Raw genomic sequence first — 5285 nt, 5'->3', positions numbered from 1 at the left:
CAACCTCACTGAGGCTGCGCGTCGCGCGTGACGTCATCGGCGCGGCGACGCACTCTTTCCTCCCATGCTGGGATTCGCTGGGAGCCGCCAGCTGCGCGCATGCGCAGTAGCCAAGCCTCTCTAAAACGTGTTGGTTGGGTAGTTCCATGTTAGACTTGGTTCTGCAACGCGCATGCGTGACTGTGTTGTTTGTTTGTCTTTGGGTTTTTTTTCGTTCTTTTTTTTTTAACTTTTTGTTTTTAAAACGCCGCCATTATTTGAAACTAATCTATTTTGGCTTTTTTATGTTCAGGGGTAGAGTAGTGAGTTGTAAACTTGAATTGCAACTTTAACATATATATATATTTTTTTTTTATTTCGAAAATAATATTTTATTGTGTGACTCACGTAAAAAGAATTTACAATGCTGGCTAATAATGGTAAACTACCTGTATTCAACACATAAAACACAGCAAAGGTGATCAGTGAATTGAAACATTTAACGCCCCTCTGTAGTGGTCATGGTGCCAGGAGTGCCCTGGCAACCCTCTCCCAGTAAGTCAAACAACTTACCTGGGTCCCTTGGGTGCACCGCTTCCTCTAGAGTTGGAAACTTCTGCAAGTAATTTCCTTTGAGCTAAATCCTGTAGTGCACAGTTTGCTTATTCACTTTGAGCAAGCCTCCCAATAGTTCCGATTCTAGCAGAACAGTATTGATTTCAGGGTCCTGTCCTGCCATCCCAAGTTTGTGCCCAACGAATGTTGCATTAACATGCTTGTGCAATACTCGAGGCCAGAGCTGTTCAAGTTTTTTCTGCAGTGGGCCTATTCATCAGAAATGTTTGTGTGCGCAGGCCACACTCATTTTTCAGTTAGATAAAATATGGTCTTTTCAGAGATCCCAAGTCTCCCGGGAGCTCCAGGAGACAACCGCATTTTCTTAGCAGCTCACTGACACCCGCAAATCATATACAGTATCCCCGAAATCACACAATGTATATCAGATTGTGTGTGTGATTTACAGGATATTGTAAATAATTTGCAGCCACCCGATGGGCATTATTTGTTTATCACTGATAAGAGGCCCGGTTGGGTGCTGCGCCCCTTTGAGTGCCTTACATGGGGTGCATGGGTTTATTTCTTAACCCTGTAATGTAAGGTACAGCAACTTACAATTTGCTTTAGATTTAGGAGTTGGTAATGTTGGGTTAGGTGGCTTGGGATACCTGCCTTTAAGATCCTGAGGACTGTAACTTCTATCACCCACAAACAAGAATGTCATATCCTAAGAAGGCATGGGAGTTGCAGTTCACACCATATTGAAGGTAAGCCCTAACCATCCCTTTAGTCTTAAAGTCGCTTAATTCTAAGTTGTCTTTAAACATCAGCCCTCTGATGTCTTCTAGTATTACACCCTGTTCCAAATTATTATGCAAATTATATTTTTCTCATTTACCTAAATAACTGATGTAAATAACAGTCAGCATAATTCTCATATTATCAACTATTACGAGTACAATTCAAATTTTATTGAACAAACCTCCTAATGATAACAGTATTGTTCCAAATTATTACGCACAGTAAGTTTCAAAACACTTTATAGGTTGTAAAGAACTGAAAATTGCCATTTGTTGTGTTTGCAGCATATTTACCGAAATCAAAAGCTATTTCAATCAAACTTATACAACATTTTAACTTTTTAAACATTTTAACACGTCATGTTACGTTTTAACACAGGACCCCTTATTTGATAGCAGCTTCACAAGTCTTGCATCCATTGAACTTGTGAGATTTTGGACAGTTTCTGCTTGAATTTGTTTGCAAGATGTCAGAATAGACTCCCAGAGCTGCTGTTTGGATGTAAACTGCCTCCCACCCTCATAGATCTTTTGCTTGAGGATGCTCCAAAGGTTCTCAATAGGATTGAGGTCAGGGGAGGATGGAGGCCACACCATGACTTTCTCTCCTTTTATCCCTATAGCAGCCATTGATGCAGAGGTATTCTTTGCAGCATGAGATGGTGCATTGTCATGCATGAAGATGATTTTATTACGGAAAGCATAGTTCCTCCTTCTGTACCAGGGAAGAAAGTGGTCAGTCAAACCTTCACCTTCGGGGACCCTAAAGGGGCCGACCAGCTCTCTTCCCATGATTCCGGCCTAAAAACATGACTCCACCACCACGTCACAGCCTTGTTGGAACAGGGTGGCCGTCCATCAACCATCCACTACTCCATCTATCTGGACCATCCAGGGTTGCATGGCACTCTTCAGTGAACAGGAATGTTTGAAAATTAGTCTTCATGTATTTTTCTGCCAAATGCAGCCGGTTCTGCTTGTGAGCATTGGTTAGTGGTGGCCGAATAGAAGGTTTATGCACAGTTGCAAGACTCTGGAGGACTCTACACCTTGATGTCCGTGGGACTACAGAGGCACCAGCAGCTTCAAATATCTATTTGCTGCTATGTAATGGTGTAGCAGAGTAGCAGTATTATCCAAGGTATTTCTGCTGGTAGACAGGAAAGGCAATCCAAAACAGGTACAAGACAGGTAGCGTAGTTACAATCCCTTCCCTCCAAGAACTAGACGACACATAGCTTGGAGGTCAACTGAGGTTTTATTCACACACTTCCAGTATTTATGGGATTTCCTATGCAAGGGGTTTCCCTACAGACAATTCAGGGGTTATGCAATAGGGAACTTCGGGATACGGCTGGAAGTTAATCTGAAAGGAACATAAAAGTATACAACAATAGTTAACACGTTTTCTATGCGCTAAATACAAATGCACTCACAGAATTAAGTAGAATATATCGCTCATAGGGTGCCTCCCCTGGTTGAAATGGGGGGTTGATAATCCCTTGGCTCCTTTATCGGCTTCCTTAATGATGCTCAGGACTCCAAACAGGTAATGGTAGAAAAAGATGTTTTTTTATTGATTAAAAGTGAATAATCACCATCAATATAAAATATATTTAAAAGAAAGAACGGTATGGTCCTACGCGTTTCGTTCTGCAAAGAACTTCATCAGGGACCGTATACAAAATAAGATAAAATCAATATGCAATTACAGCATGTGAAAAATACATCCTATTCCCCCCATCCCCGAGTCCTCTTTAAATAGGGCTACTCCCTGTGTCCATTGGTGGTTCCGTGGGTGGTGTCCAGTGTCCATTGCTTGATTGGTTCTATGGGGGAGCTGATCAGCTGCTTTCCATCCTCCTCGTATTGCTGTCATCAAATTTTGGCGCGTTCGAATAACCGGAACCGGAAGTACGGGTTGAACCGCACTTCCGCGTTCCACTTGCGTTCCATTTGCGTTCCACCTGCGGTTCATATGCGTTCCACCTTCGTTATAATTCAGCATAAATATACAATCGAAAAAAAACAATATATTCTATCTGCTAAAGAGAAAATGGTATTAATGACCTTATTGACTGCATATTTTGTGTGTAATTAGAAAAAATATATGCATAATCAATCGCTATTAACTTCTATGTTAAACAATGACACTGAGAAACACTGAGAAAAGAGAAAATGGTATTAATGACCTTATTGACTGCATATTTTGTGTGTAATTAGAAAAAATAATGCATAATCAATCGCTATTAACTGCTATGTTAAACAATAACATAGCAGTTAATAGCGATTGATTATGCATATATTTTTTCTAATTACACACAAAATATGCAGTCAATAAGGTCATTAATACCATTTTCTCTTTAGCAGATAGAATATATTGTATTTTTTCGATTGTATATTTATGCTGAATTATAACGAAGGTGGAACGCATATGAACCGCAGGTGGAACGCAAATGGAACGCGGAAGTGCGGTTCAACCCCTACTTCCGGTTCCGGTTATTCGAACGCGGCAAAATTTGATCACAGCAATACGAGGAGGATGGAAAGCAGCTGATCAGCTCCCCCATAGAACCAATCAAGCAATGGACACTGGACACCACCCACGGAACCACCAATGGACACAGGGAGTAGCCCTATTTAAAGAGGACTCGCGGATGGGGGGAATAGCATGTATTTTTCACATGCTGTAATTGCATATTGATTTTATCTTATTTTGAATACGGTCCCTGATGAAGTTCTTTGCAGAACGAAACGCGTAGGACCATACCGTTCTTTCTTTTATTTTTTTATTTTTATTTTTTTTTAATTCTTTATTTTTGTAGTGCATACGTTAACATTTGCTTGTGAGGTACCCCAAAGGCAGTCCTCTAGCGCATCATAAACAAATTAAACATTGGGGTAGACAGTGGGTCTAGCACTCTTTTTTTTTTTTTTAAAGCATAGAAACAGTAGCGATTTACATTGCTTAGGTTTTTTCAGTACATAACAGAAAGGTGTCTCGAAACTGACTATTTGTGGGCAGCAGCTGTGTATAGTTGAATCAACAAGGCTTCAGGTTAGACATTATATGAACACTTGGTCTACATATGATAGATAACATGCTTGCTGCCTTAAGTGTGTGACTGCCCTAGGGCTTGCTATCTAGTTATGCTTGAACACGCATGAGTAAGAAACATACATTTTGTAGATTATCGACAGGTCTGCACGTTTACATCATATGCTTATATCACAGGTTTATGTAGCAGTCCTGTGCTTTGTTAGTCATAGGTAATTCTAAAGAGGGGAACAGATCGCTTTTTGGCACATAGTCATTCTAGGCGTATCTTCTAAAGGACTCCTGGTTTGGTGGGTCGCTATTTAGGAGGCTGCAGGGTGGTAAACCCAGCTTCCGTTGTGGCAGAGGTTTTGAGTTTGTGCCTCTGAGAGTCCTGCATGAGTGCCTGCTGTCAGCCCACATCCAGCCCCGGGATAGATGATCGGGTTACTTTGCAGACCTTCTGGGGCATAGGTAGGGGTGATGTCATATGAGTGGATAGAGTGGTCGGTAGTCGCAGAAAGTCCGGCAACAGTTAGGGTGCCCCAGTTGTAGACTACCAGAGAAAGTCAGCCAATGCCTCTTGTGGGCCACTGCAGGCGATCTTCTCCCGTATCCGCCATGGGGTAAGCGCCGTGGGGCGAGCCTCCGCAGGTTCTGGCTCCCGTTGTGGATTGGAGGGGTGGTGAGGGAGTTCTCCGGCACCAGGCCCGTGCCAGGGTCCGCTTCTTTGTGCCACCGGTCAAGGGCCTTGCAGAGCCCAGATCGTTCTCCATTTGGGGAGAGTGGGGCCGGGTCGGGGTTTTGCGTCGCTGTGTGGGTAAACTGCTCCGCCTGCCTGGTTGGCGCCGAAGGGCTGTTCTTTTGGCGACCCTGGGTCCGGATCTGGGTAGGCAGTTTTTGCCTATGGC

This window comes from Pelobates fuscus, chromosome 12 (assembly GCF_036172605.1).
Source record: "Pelobates fuscus isolate aPelFus1 chromosome 12, aPelFus1.pri, whole genome shotgun sequence".
In the NCBI taxonomy this organism is placed as follows: Eukaryota; Metazoa; Chordata; class Amphibia; order Anura; family Pelobatidae; genus Pelobates; species Pelobates fuscus.
This window is presented reverse-complemented; position numbering follows the sequence as displayed.